Source organism: Stenella coeruleoalba (assembly GCF_951394435.1).
Source record: "Stenella coeruleoalba genome assembly, chromosome: 16".
In the NCBI taxonomy this organism is placed as follows: domain Eukaryota; kingdom Metazoa; phylum Chordata; class Mammalia; order Artiodactyla; family Delphinidae; genus Stenella; species Stenella coeruleoalba.
In genome coordinates, this window is record NC_137162.1 from 20147815 (window position 1) to 20168708 (window position 20894).

The 20894-nt window shown below is 40.8% G+C and overlaps 1 long non-coding RNA gene across 4 annotated transcripts in view; it reads right to left on the reverse strand.

The window, feature by feature from the left end:
* The window catches only part of LOC307175505, a 167835-nt gene that overhangs the window by 48567 nt on the left and 98374 nt on the right, over nucleotides 1–20894 (reverse strand). For all 4 annotated transcript variants that reach the window (XR_013824338.1, XR_013824339.1, XR_013824340.1 and 1 more), the window contains exons 4-5: nucleotides 14432–14570; nucleotides 696–842 (exon numbers count right to left, since the gene is read on the reverse strand). This is a non-coding gene — a long non-coding RNA (uncharacterized lncRNA). The remainder of the gene's footprint in view (nucleotides 1–695; nucleotides 843–14431; nucleotides 14571–20894) is intronic.

Consider the following 20894-nt stretch of genomic DNA (forward strand, 5'->3'; position numbering starts at 1 on the left):
TCATTCCAGGGCAGTGGTTCTCAGCTGGGGATAACTTTGGCCCCTGCCCCCCGCCCCCCAGCCCTGGACACTTGGCAATGTCTGGAGGTATTTTTAGTTGTCACAACGGGCGTGGGGAGCTGCTGGCATCTAACTGGTAAAGGCCAAGGATGCTGCTTAACACCCTGCATTATTGCACAGACAACCTCTTCCACCCCTAGCAAAGAATTACCTGGCCCCAAACGTCAAGAGTGAGAAACTCCGTTCTGGTTAACCGTGCATTTTCTTCATTTACTACCATTCTCTGTCACATTCAGGAGGCAGAAAACATGAGTATTTTCACTTAGGTTGTGAGCTAAATTTGCCCTTACACATTGTACCGAAGTAGGAGAAACCCAGGATCTTGAGAGTACATATCCAAACTTCTGATTACTTAGAATCAGGATGCCAAAATAAAGTTCTAAGAGGGGTTGTAAAGACAGAGAACAAGAGCAAGGAGCATAACACCCTTACCCAATATAAACTTGGGTGGAAGTCCTCTAATGGGGACCCTCCACTTAATTCCTGGAGCAAAAGGTGGTGCTTTTCTTTTCTCGCAGGTCTTGGAGAATGACCAGGTCTCTGAAACAGCCTTGGAACTGTTATCCATCTTTTAAGTATGTGCCTCTTTCCCCCAGCTAGGTTAGAAACCCCTTGAGGACAAGGATTCCACTTACCATCTCTCTAGTTCCTACTCTACATGGTGCCTTGAATTTGGTACGTTCTCAATAAACAGCTGTTGTAAACTGTGAGACAAGTGAAACAGAACACAGCTTCTTTAGTGAATTCTGACTCATCCGACAAAAACTCTAGTGATTTGGGAGCTGTAAAAAAAAAAATGAAATACATGTTAGTTATTTAATATCTTTTCGTATATTTCATTAAAAACAGAGTCATAAAATAAGAAGTAAATCATTTATTTGGATTATAAGCAACCTACTGCAAACAAAATGTATTCTAAGGTGAGGCAGTTCCTTCTTTGAGCAGGCCGCTGGCTAGAGAAGTCAGGCTTTGATTTCTCCTTTCTCTGTCACAAATATTGACAATTTTGTAAAAAAAAAAAAAAAACAACCAAAACACAAAACCAGATTAACAATTTATAAAAAATGAGCTGAATATTTTCTTTTTTTATTTCCCAGCTAGGCAGCAGTGCCGTCTTACTTTAACATCAATCTTAACCTTATTTTATGTTGTGTACTTCCTGTTCTAAAGCAAAACTGATTTTATTCTATGTAAACCACTGAGCAGTCATCACTAAAATAAGACTGTTTCTGAACCTTTCCCTTAGAAAAAAATCAATGTTAATAAAACCACAGTGTCCTGTTACAGTTTAAGATTATTGTCCACATGGAAATTTTTAGACAATAAAATAGTCCATTCAATTTTGTAACACAGGTTAGAGTGAGGATTCTTTTCTATGATAATTTTGTAAAATAAGTATTATGAAGAGCAGCTTGAAAAGAGGGCTGCATTACTTCCTGCCACATAAACCCTCTAATGAATAGACAATAATAGCTTCCCTTGAAGGACTACTTGGTAATTTTTTGGGGTACACAAAACTACTGTAAAATGGAACAAAGTTATGGGAATAATTGTAATTTTTTTCTCCTGCACATTTTATAGAAACTTCTTTATAGATCATATTTGCTTTTAAATAAAATTGCAAGATAATTATATTTTGCTTACGCCCAATGAACTTCTGAACCTTAGAAGTGTTCCACAACAAATGTTCAGTTATAAGATAAATAAGTACTAAAGATGTAATGTACAACATGGTTAATATAATGAGCACTGCTCTATGTCATATCTGAAAGTTGTTATAGAGTAAATCCTAAGAGCTCTCATCACAAGGAGAATTTTTTTCTTTTATTTTGTACCTATGGGAGATGATGGATGTTCACTGAACTTACTGTGGTCATCATTTCATGATGTATCTAAGTCAGATCATTAGGCTGTACACCTTAAACTTATGCAGTGCTGTATGTCAATTATATCTTAACAAAACTGGAAGAAAAAAGTGTTCCACATACCACACAGCAATAGATGGATAGATGGCATTTGTCATTCACTTTTCATCAAATATTTATTAAGTCCACACTACGTGCTAGGCACTGTTCTGAATGTTGTTTACCTTTACAGTCATGTTTATTTTTATAACCTATTTTAAACCAAATGAAAGTCAGTCTATTCCCCAAGCTGGCTGATGGTACCTTTAATTAGTCCTCAACCATAAAATAAGATCATACTCTTTTGCATGTTTATAACATATCATAAATGACTAGTTTTTATAATTCCTGCTTTACCACAAAAATTCTGAAATCTAGTGGAAAAGATGACCTGTAGATACTGAGTAAAATGTAACATTTGTCCTTAATGTTAGTAAGTAAATGAGTATTCTTTAACCAAATAAGATCAGTATCCTGGATCTGTCTGAAGTGAATTTATTCAGTTTATTTCTGAATACATTTCTGTCTGGTCACAATAAATTTATCACAATATAGTAGTTTCCATGCATTGCTATTTGGAGTTTATTTTGTCAAAATTTACCGTCTCAAAATTGTACTTTGTAAAAGTCAACGTACACAATCTAGGATTTATCTTTATTTGGAGTTCATCTCTCCTTCTCTGTGGCTCCAGCACACTTGGGCTGAATAATACCATTATTTTTCTTGTAGAGTGTGTGTGTGTGTGTGTGTGTGTGCACGTGTGTGTGGTGTACGCAGAAACATACAGTAGTTAGGATCATGGTGTGGAGTAAGGCAGCCCTATGTTTGAATCCATCACTTCCAGAGGGTGATATTCAGCAAGTTACTGAATTTCTCTGGACCTCACCTTTCACAGGATGGGTTTAAAAATCTACTCTATAGCGTTATCGTGAGGATTAAAAAGAATACATTTTAAGCACCTTTTACAAAATGGTCCCTCAGTAAATAGTAGGTATTTTTATCCTTCAATTAGAAATGTTTTTTAGCCTAAGCTTTGTGGCAGTTTTTGGCAGGGGAGGAGGGATAGTGTGGAGGAGGGGTTCTTATGAACCCCTCCTTTTATGAACCCAGAGCATCCACGGTGAATATATATAGAATTGAATCCCTTGGCTCAATTTCTGTGTAAGGAATCCTTCAGTATTCTCCATATCAGAAATAATCCCAATCTGTTTTCAAATTGCTGATGAATACAGAAAACACGCCCCCACTCAAGACCGCTCCTTTCCAGAACACACTCAAATCCAATGTCCCACACTGACATTTCATTTTTCATGTCTTTTCCTGGGGAGAAGGCATTCCAACTATTTGAATAGCATGCATACAGGTTCAGCATTTAGACTTCATTTTCACAATTCATTAATGACAGAATAAGAGTATTAAAATGTCAACAATAAAACCAGTTGCTTGCCTTAATTTTTAAATTATACAAAGTTACACACATCATTCTATGTCTTTAAAACATTACCATTCTTAAAGTTTAAAAAAAGGATTATCCAGTATTGAGTCAGTATAAGATTTGAAGCATACTAATCTGTCTTCATTAATTAAGATGAGGCATTTTGTAATAAGCTATTTGTTTTCCAAACCCAAGTCTGACACACCCTCATTGTGCATCTGACATGTGATGGAGCTCCTGGCAAGACGCAGCCCGGCCAGTGGGATGCTCAGGCTCCTGTGGAGAACAACCCACTTCTACATTCCACTACTTTGCCTTTCATCTGGCTATGTTGTCAGAAAAAAGTCATTCTTTAAATTATATCATTTTACTAAAGAAAATTATCTTTTGCCTTGAAAAGTTATCAATCTAATGAGCCCAACTGTGTGTCCCAAAAGGTGCCCCATAGCTTCTAGGGGATTCGTAGAAAGGTACCAGATGGATAATGGGGACAGGAGAGCGACACAAATGCTGAAATTTAAAAAACACACATTCTTTCACAAACTGAACATCTGTCTGTTCAGTGATACGTAATAAACTGATGTGCCATTTTTAAAGACAGATTTCACACAGAGGAACTGGTGTCATGGTGTCATTTTTGAACTTATTCGGAGGAAGATAACTTTTTCATTATAGCGTTTTCTTGAAGATTTAAGCACATTGCAAAACTATATTTAGATTCATGCCAAGAAGGAAAATAGCTACTATCTTTCAGCCAATCTCTGAGAATCATGAATACAATCTGCAAGGAATGATTTTTAAGCAGAAAGTAAATAAATCAGAACTCAAAGCCATAATTTGAATAAATAACTAATACTGCTTTAATGTATTCTTTAGCTTTCTGTGCTCTGGTGGAGACAGCCAAGAATGAGAAGTAGTGCTTTCCAGTGTTTCTATCTTACCCATGCCCCACCTCGACAGCTATCTACAGGCAAGTCACTGCCTGACTCAAAAAAGTGGGGACACAGTGTCGCTCACCTTGGTCCTGATAGCATTTATTTTAAAATAGGGCGGGAGAGCTGGGCTAGAACTACCCAACACCTTTTCACTGCCAGGTTTGTTCTTTTCCCAACATTTATGTCTAAAACAGTACAGGGGAGTAGTTAATACCTTGAGCTTTGAGGACAGGAAGACTTAGGTGATAATGACAGCTCTGGCCTTCACTGGCAGTGTAACCTTGAACAAGGAGCTTAATTTTTCTGAGCCTCGGTTCCTTCATCTATCAAATGTGAATAAAACACATTTGATAGATGAAAGGACTGAGGACCCGCCTTGCAGGGCAGTGGTAAAACAAAATCCACAGGGCATGGAATTTGGTAGGTGGCCACGAGGTAGGTGGTCACAAATACTTGTTATTACTAGTGCCGGGACCCCATTTCAAGGACATACGGGTGGCTGTTAGCGGGGCCAGCCAGACTAATGAACCTTATAAGGCTTTACTGACATCATGATGCCCTGTATAAAAATGTGAAGTCAGGCTTCTTTAACCACTTACTAGCTGTGTGACTTTAGGCAAGTCACTTAACCTTTCTGTGCTTTAGTTTCTGCAACTTTAAAATGTGAATTATAATCTTGTTCACTTTATGGGACTGTACTCAGGATTAAATGAGTTTATATTTCTAAAGTGCTTAGTATAATATCTACATGTATTAAGTCATATGAGTGTAATTGTTTGTATTTGTTATGGAAGTCAGGTCATTGGTTGATATCTTTAGTCTAGTACCAGAATGGACCTTCTGAACATGGCTTCTGTAAGAAAGAGGGAAAAAAAAGCTCTTCACTACTATACAATCACCCTTAGTCAAATCTTCTCTAGTCTATGTAAGGATTCACATTATATAGTAAGAGAGTATTAACTCAGAGACATCTTTTCTGCGAGGTTTCCTTCTCGATACTTCTTGGAGCTCTCAGCACCTGTGACCCATGAACCTGTAGGATTTGGGTCCTAGCAGGCAAATGGGTCTTTAGGTCCCTCCTTCATGTCCATCAGCCTTCAGTCAGACAATTATCTATGCTGACAAATCCATACCTCCACTGGAGCAATGCAAAACATTTTAAGAAAAAGAATGCAGGCAATCATCAAATGACTCATTTTAAGGGATTAGGAAATACTAGAAAGAAAGTTTTGTGACAGGTCTTAGCCCAGAGGAACTAGGGACTTTAAAACACTGTAAATTAAGTGAGGAACCTAGAATACATTCTCAATCTTGAGTTAAGACACTCTCTAGCCATAGTTCCTTCCCTTGCCTTTCTTTCCCCTTTAGTTTTGCTGAATATTCACTATGACCTGATTCTCTCTATACTGGGCAGTGGGGCACTAGCTAGTATATTTTCTCCCAGGCTTTCTCTTCCTAAAAGTCAGTCTGTCTGAGTGTGAGCAGCCTCCTGTGACCAGAGTCAGGCTTAGAAGCCACAGAGACAGCATATCTTCCAGGCTGGAGCCAATAAACTTCCTTCTGAGACCACCAGCATTTTCTACCAAGCTGGAGATTTTCCATAGTCAGGTCAATTTCAAGTAACAGTCAATGTTTTCCAGATTTTCAATATTTTGAATGTACACTTAGCTAGATAATATATTCCTCTTAGACTTTGGTATTGACTTAAATATATATATATATATACACATATATATATAGAAAAATTCATATCCTTTGATTCAGAAAGTCTAGTTCTAAGAACACATAAAAGGAAATAATTGGACAAGTGTAAGGAGAAATATACATTCAGAGATGTTCATTGCAGTGCTGTTCACAGTAGCAAGAAGGAAAGGAAAATAACTTCTACAATATTTAAAAGAGGAAAGGTATATCTATTTAGAAGGACCGGGCTTCCCTGGTGGCGCAGTGGTTAAGAATCTGCCTGCCAACGCAGGGGACATGGGTTCGTGCCCTGATTCGGGAGGATCCCACATGCTGTGGAGCCACTATGCTCGCGTGCCACAACTACTGAGCCTGCGTTCTAGAGCCCGTGCTCAGCAACAAGAGAAGCCACTGCGATGAGAAGCCCGCGCACCGCAACGAAGAGTAGCCCCCGCTCGCCGCAACTGGAGAAAGCCCGTGTGCAGCAACAGACACCCAAGCCAAAAATAAAATAAAAAATAAATAAATAAACTAGAAGGACCATGGTATTATCCGTGATAATCTTAGCAAAAGCTAACTCCTGTTGACGGCATATCCAGCGTCAGGTACTGTGCTAAGCTCTTCACAGGTCAACACACTTAATCCTCACAACTGCCCTATCAAGTAGGCATTATGATTTGATTGTTATCAATTCATAGAAGAATATACTGAGGTTCAGACAGATGGTCTGCTCAAAGCCAAGCAGGTTCAAAGTGGGCAAGCCAAGATTTGAACCCTGATCAGCCTACCTTTAACTTACCCTAACAGCTTCTGCAAGAGTCCCTGGTCAGCTCAAAAGAGTTTCCACTGCCCCAGAAACAACTGCCTCCAGTGCAGAAGCACTGACGAAGGTTACTTGAAAAGAATCAAAAGGTATAACCACCGTAGAGCAACCAAGTGTAGGGCAGAAATACATGGGCAGTAAGGCCCTGGCATGGCCATTTTGTTGATGGCTGCTGAAAGCACTGATCAGAGAAATAACCCTGGGAGCAATGCCTTTGGCAAAGGGAGCAGTAATTAAGACTGGAACTATGGGAGAGAAGAGTACAGTGTTTCCAAGCTTACAACAAAGAAGAATGCATTTCACATAAAACGGGACTTGAACGTTTCTGATTCCAGAGACTGTGCTCTATAGAGGTGGCTGGACAGCCCGCAAGTCCCAAAATAAGACCCATTGTGTGAGTGTACACTTTTCAGTTAAAATGGGTCAACAAAAACCATATTGTGAAGAAACATCATTACTAAGAACTCTATTTTTGTTTTTAATAGTTGGCAAGCCTTTACACATAGGTATACTAGCAATTAGAAAAATATCCTTTGTTAGATCGTATGCTCTGCCTTAGCTCAGGCTGCTATAACAAAATACCACAGACTGAGTGCCTTACACAGCAGACATTCATTTCTGACGCTCTGGAGGCTGGGAAGTCCAAGATCAAGGTGCCAGCCAATTCAGTTCCTGGTGAACGCTCCCTCTCTGGCTAGCAGGCACCTTCTATGTTTTTAAATAGCAGAGAGAGAGAAAGAGAGCTGGCAAGCTCGCCGGTCTCTTCTTAGGAGGGTACAAATCCTACCATGAAGACTCCACCCTCATGACTTTATCTAAACCTATTTACCAACTGAAGGCCCCATCTCCTTATACAATCACTTTGGGATCTGGACTTCAGTATGTGAATTTGGGGGGACACAAAGATTCAGTCCATACCATCCTCCATTTTTGGTTGGGAGATATAGTTTTTGTAACTTTGTGACTTGGGTTTGTCAACCTTCTTATTCTAAGAATTAAAACAAATACGAAGGTTTCTAAATCACTGAACATCTGCTATTAAAATTTACCCAGTGCTCTATGTACATTACCTGATAGAAACTCAAAGAATTCTTAATAATAATCATAGTCATAAGCATAATCATAATAGTAAGACTTTTATTTGGAAATGTTTGCTTGGCTCTGTGATAATCACTTTCTATATATTCTGTCAAGAAGTTCTCAGATAACCTTAGGAAATGGCTAATTTATTTCCCCTTTCTGGAACAGAAAACTTGCTTAGAGAGGTTAAATAAACTGCACAATGAAACTAGCTATTAAAAATTTGAGCAGAGACTGAAACCCTGGTCTACCTGACTCTGGAGCCCCTGTGTCTAATCACTTTACTGCACTGCCTTCTCATGCTGCTCAAAGGACAAGGGGAGACATTTGTAAATATATTATGGTAATAATAACTAAGGACAAGTGCCAAAAAAAAAGCAAGAGGGTGTTCCATTAGTTCTCCTAGGGTTTTGGTCTCTTATTTTGAAAGAGAAATTGCAGATGTTGTCAAGTTATAATCTGTTGTCTAGGAAGCAGTATAGAGCATGAGGGTTAGGTCTTGCCTCTGAAAAAACCAGATGAATCCTGGAGGATGATGGACCACAGTGGACCACAGTAAACCAAACTAAGTAAAAGTCCCAGATGCAGCGGTTATGATATCTTTGCTAGAGCAAACTAACAGAGCCCTAGCTACATGTTAGTAGGTGACCATTAATATAGAGAATGCATAGAGATTAGGAAGGACCACACATTCCTCAGGACTTTAAGGACAGTGTTAATCTCTGCCATTCCTTCCATGATGGGATACAGCTTTTGATTTACTATTTTGGCTGGGGCAGGAGTGGAGTTTTAGAGGCTTCTACCTGGTCTTCCTCACTATCTTGAGCTCGGCTACGCTTTAAGCCCTATGCCTGATCCTTTACCCTTTCTGCCCTCAGGTTGTAGGAGAGGAGTTTCTTTATGTGTTGCCAAGAAGGCCCTCTGGCTTTTACATGTCCCCTTTTTGTCTTTAGTTGCTTTTTTTTCTTCTCATATTTATTGTCCCCATCAACAGCTCTCCAGACCCAAAGTCCTTATAATTACTATTTCCTATGAAACTTTCAAATGTGTGAGACACTGCACCCACCAGTGCACTCCTGTCAAGTGTGCTTAACAATTACTGCACCTACATGTCAGGGGCTTTCATTGCTCTGCCTACCACCAGTGAGGGGGTCCTCATTGCTACCCTGCTGGTCTGTCAGTAATCCAGCACCAGCATTTCATTTTGGAATCTGCCCACTTGGATCACTTCCGGTTGCAACTGTTGTAGGTTAGGTGACCCAGGATATAGATGTTAAAATTCTCAGATTTGCATGCAATAGCACTATTGGGGAATGCTTTCAGGAACAATACCTGGGATGGGAGAGGGAAGCAAGATTGCGCAGGGAGGGAAGTTGCATTGTACAATGAAATCATATAGAGTACTGATTCTATAAGGATCTCTGAAACTGGTTGTCCTTTCAGAGCTGTTCCTCTTTGAAGCAAGGAGGCTGGCTTTTACTTCCGTCCCCCAGTAAATAGTCGTTGCATGAGGGCTGTCCCTGGGGAGGAACGTGACCTTGATGAGTCAGCTTACTTTGGCCTAGATCAATTACTGGAGGGTCATCAGTCACCCACACCAAGTCCTGATACTAGTAAATACTAAAAACGATGATGAGCACTGTCTTTTTTCTTGAAGATCTGCCCAATCCTGACATATGGAATTTGCCAGGTAACTGAGTGAGTATAGCCTGGGAGGTGAATAGTATGGGATTTGGGTATGAATAAAGGTCAAGGAGCACTGAGTTTGTGCAGGAACTGGGCTGAAATAATTGCAATGATGTCTGACCTGCATTATTTGCTTCTGCAATTACAGACAAGAATTCCACGGGAGACTTGACTATCCTGATCTCTCCTCCACAGCACAGTGTGTTCTTCTCTTTCCTCCAAGAGTTCAACTCTCCTAAGGCTTGAAATAACTTCTACCTAAATGCAAGAAAAAGCTGTGCCCATCAGTAAAATTTTCAGTGAAGTGGCAAAAGCAAATTTATTAGATGCATCTTCCCTTTGTTTGGAATTAAATGAACAACCCAGGACTTTCTTTGCTTGTGGACAGGTTGCTAATACAGTATTTGAGCTAAAATCAGTCATCTGCTTAGTTAATCATGGTAAATCATGATCGTCACTTATTCTCAGGGAGGGATGTCGTTAACGTCTCAGGTCAGAACAAATTCAAGTGCAAGCAGATGGCACCTTTGTCCTCCCAAAACCAAAATGTTCCCAATGTAAAGCCAATAAACTCTACTTAAAAATGAGATTTTAAAGCTATTCCAATAGACAGTTTGGCAAAACCTTTCATTCCCAGGTAAAGCAGGGCAATTATGGTACTCTAAAGGTTTATAAAATATAATGACTTCTTTGCAAAGAACTCCTGGAGCAAAGTTCTCAAGATTCTGATGCTAGGATTTTTATTTGGTCTTTTCTAAAGGGAGGCCTGCTGGGCTCTTTAATGAATTAGCTCATGTAAACTCCTTGCTGATTTTCCAGTCTCTGCCCTGTAAAAGTAAGTTTGAATCAACTAACTCTGGGACATTTTTACATGGAGCCTGAAAAATTGAATATTGCAAAAGCCAACTTCCACAAACCCCATAGGCTCTTCTTTCCCTACGAACAATATTGAAGTGAATGAGAGCATTTGGAGTGAAACAGATTAAACGTTCTTTCATGTTGGAAGCCCAGGAAGATTTATAAGCATATGTCTGAGTGTCTCCATGGACACATTATGATTTAATATTTTATATTTTGCTTTTCCAATAGACTTCTTTGAATTTTTCATTGGGATGGGTGAACACAGCGCATTTACTGATGGGATTTTAAGGGGATTAAAACTGGCCTCAAGGAGGCCAAGGAGATGTGGCTTTGGAACTGCACAGTATTATGCAGGGGCTAGTTACTTTAAAGACAAGGTCTGATGCCTTTATGAGTTATAATTAAGAAGAGAGAACAAACATATATCCTGATAGGACAAATATATACACACATGAAATGATAACCGTAATTTAAGGTAATTTAAGATGTGTCTGAAGAAGTGTACCATTATTTGTTCTCTAAGAAATAAGACAGGCACAATTCCTGTGAGTTGAGGTAGTCAGGGGAGTCTACGTGGAACAAATGTACTCTAAAGAACAGGTGGGATTCAAACCGACAGACAGGAGGCTGCCTGTGCTTTGTTGTGGAGCTCCTGGGTCCTGCAGTGCAACCTGAATTTACAGTATACCTGGTTTACAGTCTCAAATGGTGTCTTGACCAATGTATGTGCAGTGATGAGGATAGAAGGACTGCTAGAAGTGAAAAATAAAAACAGGACTCCTTTCAGAAAATGACAGTCATCTATATCATTAAGGAAGCTGAAATGCAGTTGAGGTGAGGGTGAGGATGTACACACGAGAAGAGGTGGGTGCTGGAGAAATGGAGCCCTGAAATGGAACCAAGGTTGTCCTCTGGGTACCAAGTCCTGCACTCTAACTCCAGAGAGCTCCCCTCCCCACCTGCACTTTCTCTTAAAGACTGTTTCTGACTCTTGATTTTGTTGACTCACCAGGCTGTGGTCCAGTGATTCTGCTCTCCCTCCTCTCTCAGGAGTGCACCTACCCATTCTGAATAGTGACGGATTTGCTGAGCTATTTAGCCAGGCATTTGCATGCACGTAGCAAGCCAAAGCTGCCTTGACAGAACTGTTGTATTAAAGTGAGTTTCCCTACTACCAAATGTCATAAAAATAAATTAGGGGCTGGAATCAGGTCCCATGGCCAGGAACTGAGTGTGATTTTCGTTAGGTGGTTTTACTGAACATGCGGAGTTCCTCTGTAACAACCGACTGATTCACATTAAGACTGCATCCAAATCCCTCCAGTTCACAATCCTCCAATTACAGACAGAGGTGCTTTTCTATTGCTAGTTTATTGGTGTGACACTGCAATCTTTCATTTAGAAAACCCACAATCTGTGTACCTGACAAGCAGATCCAAAACTCCTTGGGTTTTTTTCCACTCCCAGTAATGTTCTTCCCTGAAGAGGCCTTGGCCTTGGCAGTCACTTGCCCAGAGACCCAAATAATTGAATAAATATGTACTTTAAAGAGAAGCTATGTCTCAAAGAAAAACTGTAAACTAAATCACTACTTAGAAATAGGATCATATATCATAGGTTTGTGCATTTCCCTTTTTGACTGAATTCAATAAAACTGGCATTAAAAATTCAACAAAATTTAAGTTTTAAACTCAAGGCAAGTGGGCTTCTCAGGGACTGAGAGCCCAGAATTTGCACACGTGGTACTTCTGAGAATCTTCAAGTGAGTGGCCGTTTTCTTTACACAGTGATTGGCAGGAGACAGAGATGTCATCTGTGCATGACATAGCCAGAGATGGAGACTGGTGTGACTAACTTTCCTGGGTGGCCCTCGTAAGCAAAGCAACTCTCTTTCCCCAGAGTTCCCCATCTGAGTCTACAAAGTCCATACTTATAACCAAACGACATATTCTAGGCCCCTAACTAAAGATATGTAAGAAAAAATTATGTAACCAGGATGTTAGTAAGAGCCCCTTGACCACGGATATCTAGGTAGATGGCTTTGAACATGTGCCCTCCCTTAAAAAGCACATATAACAACGAGAAGACAAGTCAGAGACTGAGAGAAAATATTTGTAAAAGACATCTGATAAAGGACTGTTATTCAAAATATACAAAGAGCTCTTAAAACTCAACAATAAAAAAACAAACCTATGATTTAAAAAATGGGCCAAAGACCTTAACAGATACCTCACCAAAGAAGATATACAGATGGGAAATAAACATGTGAAAAGATGCTCCACATCATATGCCATCATATGTCATCAGGGAAATGCAAATTAAAATGAGATACCACTACACAAATCTGGAACACTGACAACAACAAATGCTGGTGAGGAAGTGGAGCAATGGGAACCCTCATTCATTGCTGGTGGGAATGCAGCCACTTTGGAAGACAGGTTGGTGATTCACAAAACGAAATGTACTCTTCCCATATCATCCAGCAATCATGCTCCTTGGTATTTATCCCTCAAAGTTGAAAACTTACATCCACACAAAAACCTGCACATGGGTGTTTATAGCAGCTTTATTAATAACTGCCAAAATTTGAAAGCAACCAAGATGTCCTTTAGTATGTGAACGGATAAATAAACTATGGTACATCCAGACAATAGAATATTATTCAGGGCTAAAATAATGAACTATCAAGCCATGAAAAGACATGGAAGCAACTTAGTGCATATTACTAAGTGAAAGAGCCAATCTGAAAATGCTACACACTACATGGTTCCAACTATGTGACACTCTGGAAAAGGTAAAACTATGGAGACAGTAAAAAGATCAGCTGTTGTTACGGGTTAGTGGGGAGGGAAGGATAAATAGGCAGAGCACAGGGGATTTTTAGCTCAGTAAAAATACTCTGTATAATACCATAGCGTTGGATACATGTCATTATACATTTGTCCAAACACACAATGTATAACACCAGGAGTGGACTGTAATGTCAACTATGGATGTCACTGCACATCATCAACTGTAACAAGGTACCACTCTGGTGCGGGATGTTGATAATGGGGGAGGCTATGCATGTGTGGGGACAGCATGCATACAGGAAATCTCTATACCTTCCCTTCAATTTTGCTATGAATCTAAAACTGCTATAAAAAATACAGTCTTAATAAAAACCAACCAACCATCCAAACAAAAAACACATACACAATTCCATGGCTTGTGGGAGTCCAAAGCCCTTCTCGCTATTTCTGAGAACCCCCCAGGGACTGACAGTCTTGTGGCCTCCTCTATGTCCTGGGCTCCAGATTTGCCATTCAATACTCTTGTTCCTCACACTGACGCAGACTTCAAGTTCAGCCCCTTCATTGATTTCTCATCCACCTCCCACCCACACTTACAACTCCCATGAAACATGCATGGCTTCATAGAGTGGGTGTCACTTCGATATCCACATCACAGAGCAAACAAGGTGGACGATTTCTCCTCTCCAAAGAACTTTTTGGCAACTTCACCGCTCAGGACCCAGCCCCATATCCATTTTCTCCTCTGATTTCTTCTCTTGTTCATCCTCTTCCTGCCTGTGTCCAGGCAGAGGCACATGGGCCTTTTCTTTGAAATCCCTGATGCCATCTGATTCCCAGGTCCCTGAGTCCCACTTGGCACCAAACACTGGATTTTCCATGTATGTCTTTCCCTCCCTAAATGGAATTCTGGTTCCTGGTAGAATAAAACATGCTCCCCCATGTTTTACTCCAGCATTGCTGCAGAGAGGGGGTGAGGAGCCACCTCACAGCCCCTGTGATGATTCCAAACTGGATTTGCCACCTTGCCTCACCCCTGACTGAAGGAAGGACTTGCCGCAGCAGAGGCAAGCAAGTCCCGAGTTGTGCTATTGCCTCGTCTCACGGCAGCCGGGACCTGATCCACGAGGAACCGCAACTTTAGAGTCTCATGAATCAATGGCAGCGCCTACCTTCCATTCAAAGAGCCACTGGCATCATTAGCGGTAAATGGCCACACACTGCAGTAACTGGCTGCTCTTCTTCACACACGGAGAGACAATCGGGATGCGTGAAAACAGGCCGTGCACAGACGGAGCAGAACAGACGTTCCTGGAACAGATGCAAATGAGCAGAAAGGCATATTCAAACTGTTGAAATCCAGGGATCTGGGCACTCAAATACCTTACCAGCATTTCGAGTCTAGGTCCAGTTGGTTACTTACTTGCCAGGTGACCTCAGGTAAATGGCTGAACTGTCCTTTCTTTGTGCAATGAGGCCCGTGTTACCAGTTCCACATTTACTGAAAGTACTTAACACCGTGCTTAGCACAGTAAGTGCTCCAGAAATGGTGGCTATCTCAGAGACAATTCCCATGGAAAAGGAGCTGGTGCAAAGTCAAGCCCCTGATTTTGCTAAAGTACTGTTAGTGGATATTTGTCTTGTGCAGTTTTGCCCTTCATGCACAGCAGCCCATCCTTAACCTCATTTACAGCAAAGCAAGTTGTAGTCCAGCAGCACCCCAAACCTACCATTCCATGACACTAACCCTCTTTCTTGCTTTCTTCTTTGAAACATATTGAAAGCAAAATAAAATGGGCTCAGATTTGCTATTATTTATCTATCTGCGGCCAGTGCCATTTCTTTCCTTTATATCTTGCTTACAAATAGTATTTTCTTCTTTCTGGACTCTTCACCAGGCAGTCAACCTGAAGCCTGCTGAGAGGAGAACATGGCAGCTGGAATATTAACATGCCCCAACCAGAAATCCTGGATAGGGAGTGTTAGTGCCGGAAGCAGACTGCCAATTGTCCTAAAAAATCACAGCACAGTGCCCAAATTTCAATATGCTGGTGTCCAGACTACATCCTGTAGATTGCCTAGAAATGACTCCAAAATCCTTTTCACACCGTAAGTCCTTATGCCCGGTGTGGAGAATACTGTCACTAAATTTACCCATGAACTAGTCCTACCAACACATCTCATAGAAGCCTGGGTCCCCATAAAACAGTAACTGACATCTGTGTAACCCCCTCACCACACCATGGAGGAGATCAAGGGCACTGAACTCATGGCCCACCAGAGAGATGTGTGTCATGGACATGCCAGTCCTCTCACACACAATCATGAGTGCAAATGTCCTGCTCTAAGGAAAGCTTCTGTCTCAAACTACCAAGACTATGGCACTGAGAAATAGTGTATTCAGATGACACAGAATTTCTTCTCTCTACAAAAGACTGCTGCTTTTTCCTCAAAATAAAATTTCCTTATATTTATTAAAGATCATAAGAAAATGCAATATAACTATTTGACTCTACAGCCATGTAACATTAACATACAGATAATAATGTATTTAGGCATATTATGTGTTAAACTCCTTGAGAAGTGCTTTGCAGGAAATGTTTCATTTACTATCCCAATCCCATGAGATAAGGGCTCTTATTAGCCCCATATTTCAGATGTGGAAGCTGATTCCTGGAAGAGTTTAGATAAATCGTCCAAAACCAGGCAGGTAAAGATCTGGCATTTGAACCTAGATCTGTCTGAGGCCAGTACCTAAGCCCTTAGCATTGCACAAAATTCAGTTTACTTTGGATTTTTCAAAGACATAGCTTTTGAATAAAGGCGGCCACTGGACAGATAGTGAAGGATACACCAGCCTAGGGATGTATGGATGGAGGGTGTAGAGCAGATGTATGAGCAATTGTGATGCTGTTTAGAAAGCAAGTAGCACTTCACTCTCTATAAATCCTTGTTAGCATATAATACTTAACGATAGGACAAATTTCTAAGATTCAGCTGAGAAAATAGTCAGCAGTCAATAAATATATGCTATTTGATGAGTTGATTCAGCGTGTCCCCTACCTCCCCTCACCCCTTCCCACTCTAACAGGGGGAACCTATGAGAATACATAATAGTCCAGCTGTTAATCTTGAGAATAAAGACCTCTCTTATAATTCAATGGATGAAGATTTTCAAAATTTAAGCACACTCATACACACACTCATAAGCACACTCATACACACATACAAACACACTGGGGAAATCTGAAAAATCAGTCAATAAATAATTGAATAAGACTGATGTTAGTATCCTGGTTGTGATATCATGCTACAGTTCTGCACATCACCACTGGGGAGACTAGGCAAAGTATACAAGAATCTCTGTACTATTTCTGACATCTACATGTGAATCTACAATTATTTCAATAAAAGTTTCAGTTAAAACATTTTTAATGACAGCACTGGAGGTTGGCTCAGATCTCTCTCCGTCAGCTCTATGGCACTGCAAGTTTGCACAGAGAGTCTGAAATGGGTGTAATAAACTTTATTATACATCGGCAAGCTGGATGATAGTTTGCCATACATATTTGTTGCTGGGAAACACCCAGATTACTAAACCGGACTTCATCTATCCGAAAAAGGAACTTCCCAACCATTAATAGTCCCTGTCTAAAGGCAACTAACCGTCCTCTGCTGCACCCACCTCCTGGCGCCTACAGCCTCCACCCACACAGGCTCACCCATTCTTCCCTCCTGGGGTTCCATTCAGGGCATATACGTTGTGCGTGGGCTGTTTTTATTTTTGCTTTTTATGACATGCTACCCTAATGAATAACGTATTTATTTATTATAAGAAACAGCTGGACAGATGGATGACTTGCAGATTTTTGCACTCAATGTGTTACCTGTAATTGAAAAATAATTATATGATCCATCTGCTTCCTGTCACACATGCCTCAATTTTCTTCACTATCTGTGATATATGAGTCATCGGCATTTTTTTGTACTAATTACTCACTAAGAAAAACTCTTTAGAGAAACTGATTGACCTTGCAGTATAATTTTGCCAACACTTAACATACTGTTGTTCTTTAATATATTTGTCTATGATGAACTTTATTCTTATTAATAATTTTCATTTTATCATGCCAACACTATTGAGATTTCTCTTTATTTGAATTTTATAGACACTGCTGAAATAAGATATCATATAATAGGTGGAACAATTACCTAATATATTATCCCTGTAGTAATTCTTGATAAGAAGGCAAAAAGTTCACACAGGTTACATCTGTCTGCTAATTTCATTCAGAGGTAAAGGTTGAAATAGACAACAACCTTTGGAACCAATTAAATATAATTCTACCATTTTCTCTCCATGACTTGTGTTAATTATCCCACCATGAGATAACACATGTCATTGCAGAAAAAAATCTTATTTTTTATCTTTCAAGAATTTTTATTTTAATCCTTTCCTACTCAGGAATATTTGGCTTTTCTTCAGTCGCTCAATCCAGGACAATACTTGCATCACTTTGGGAGAGGGAGGGATAACATTTTTTAAGAAAATCCTTATTGACTATGCTTTTAAAAAAATACACAAGACATCTATTTTTGCTGTTAAAAATATAAGATATAGATTTAAAAAATCACTACACTCATCACCTAGAGATAAACATCACTAACACTTTGTTTTTCCTACCAGACTTTAAAAATATGCATTACACCAATGCAGTGTCATGCATTTTAAACCAGTGCAACATCATAATGCTGTTTATTTTTTACTTATTGTTTTCTCAATTAACACTATGTGGAGCAAGCATCTCTCCATGTCAAAAAACATAGATAGGGACCTCCCTGGTGGCGCAGGGGTTAAGAATCCGCCTGCCAATGCAGGGGACATGGGTTCGAGCCCTGGTCTGAGAAGATCTCACATGCCGCGGAGCCACTAAGTCCGTGCGCCACAACTACTGAGCCTGCGTTCTAGAGCCCGTGAGACACAACTACTGAGCCCATGCGCCACAACTACTGAAGCCCGCGTGCCTAGAGCCCGTGCTCTGCAGCAAGAGAAGCCAATGCAATGAGATGCCCGCGCACCACAATGAAGCATAGCCCCCGCTTGCCACAACTAGAGAAAGCCCGCGCACAGCAACGAAGACCCAACACAGCCAAAAATAAATAAATAAATTCGAAAAAAAAAAGAGATGCACTCGTCTCTAAAACAAACAAACAAAAAACCCATAGATCATCACTGTCATTTCTAGAGGCAGCATATCCATTTATTTAACCAGCCTATATGTCTGACATCTAAGTTATTCCAGTATTGCCTGTACTTTTTTATTTTTATTTTTTCGGTACGCGGGCCTCTCAGTGTTGTGGCCTCTCCCGTTGCAGAGCACAGGCTCTGGACGCACAGGCTCAGCGGCCATGGCTCACGGACCCAGCCGCTCCGCGGCATGTGGGCTCTTCCCAGACCGGGGCACGAACCCGTGTCCCCTGCATCAGCAGGCGGACTCTCAACCACTGCGCCACCAGGGAAGACCTTGCCTGTACTATTGATTCATGCTTAGTTTCTTCCTGATAGCTTCCCTGAAGCCTAGAGGGCAGATATGTCTGAGTAGGTCTGAGAGGCTCACCTGTAATGAGCCTCTGGGGCAAAATTATTTTCTCCATTTCTAGAAGTCACTTCATTTTGCATAGGAAAACAGGAGAAGCCTGAGATTTAGCTAAGGCTTATGATTTTCTAGCTCGAGCTCATTTTCCTTCTCTCCGCTCCCTGTGTTGGGGCTGGTCCTGAGCCTTCCATCTCACAGTCATTCCTGTGATGGCAGCAGATGGCTCAGGAATTAAAGCAGCTCCCTCTCTTTCATGGTACATTTTCTGTTATTCGTGGCTGACTCAGCATATAGTGGAAAGTTTTAGGTACCCTGTTATTTCATGGCTTGGGCGAAAAACAAACAAAGGAAATCTCATAACAAAAAGAATTCCACCTTCTTCTTCTTCTCCTCCTCTCCTCCTTCTTCTTTTCATTGTGGTAAGAACATTTAGCCTGACATCTACCCTCTTAACAAAATTCTAAGTGTACATCACTAATGTTAACTGAGAGAGTCGTACAGCAGATCTTTAGAACTTATTCATCTTGCATAAATGAAACTTTATACATGTTGAATGACTCCCCATTCCTCCCCAAAGGACAAATGGAGAAAGAAAATGTGATATAATTATTTAATGGCCTATTATTCAGCCTAAAAAATAAGAAAGTTCTGCCATATGAGACAACATGAATACATCTTGAGGACATTATCCTAAGTGAGATAGACAGAAGGACAGATACTGTGTGGTTCCATTTCCTTGAGGCATCTAAAATCGTCCACTTTTGTCTTAAGAATATGATAGAATATCACATTGAAATTTTAAATCTCTCATTTCTGTCTTCCCTGTATCCCCTTAAGAAATCTTGCAAAGATAAAAGAAAGGGCGAGGCTTGGTAGTTTGATTAAATTTCTCCACATTGAATGGTCATCTTGCAGTTAGAGGGTAGAGCAGACATGCCCACTCTCTGATGCCCCACCCAATCCCCCAGAAATGAGCCTGGAGACTCTCCATCCAGAAGGATGTGCTGGGCTCCCCACAGTTCCTCCACTTTCCCGCTGTCACTGCTTAATTGGTCCTGTATTGCAGCTGGCTTCCTGGACTAACACTGACCTTCCTCAGAAGGAATGTGAGAGTCTCAAATTCAACAGCTCACATGGGAACCTGAGCCTAGGCCTGACAGCCAACTTTGAAAATGAACTTTCCTTCTGGAACTGGGGACTTGGCTATGTTTTCAACAAGGTCCTTACTTTATAGCTCAATTCTGAGAACTGCTCTCTCAAAACCTGGCAGCCGCCAACAGGTAAGTGTGCGGTCCTGTCTTCTTCTCGTCTTGGTCTTATCTTCTTCTAGAATTTTCATCGTCTCTTGCCCTGGACCACCATGGCCTGTGTCTCTGTCTCCTGTTGCCCTGATTTACACACCCGGACTTAAATTCATCACAAATCTTCATCGATGTTCCTGATGACAACTGAAGTGTTTTCTCAAACTTTCTGGACATCAGGCTTCACTTGTCTGTTGCTGTAGAGTCCCTTCTTCTCTGAGGTTTCATCCACCAGTTATGGGGTAGAATAAAACCAAGATTAGGAGCCTTAGTTGTGAACCACAGGGCTTAGACAGCTCTGCCCTAACGGTATTCATCTGGGGTACATTTAACCAACAGCTCTGCTTTGCTGGCCTTGTCCCTGTTCTCAACATCACTTTCCCACTACCCTCCCATTGCCTGACTGCCTCCCAAACAAACTCCTTGGGTTCAAATCTTCCTCTCAGTGTCTGCTTCCGGGAAACACAACCAAGACAACCCCTCAGCTCAAATACATGTTTTCTGGATCTCCACTGTCTGCAGAGTAAAGCCCAAACCTCTTATTTCTTACAGCCCATTGTGAAGGGCCCCTAACCTTCATTTCTAATGGCCCTTTTCACCACACCCCTCAGGTGGCTACTGGTCAGAGCCAGATTAAGGCCCTGCTGTCCTCCGTCCACAATTTCCATTGTTTCTGCCCCAGAGCTAGCTCTCCTGTTTTTCTCTGGCCTGGGACACCCTGTAGCAGGACATGAGGA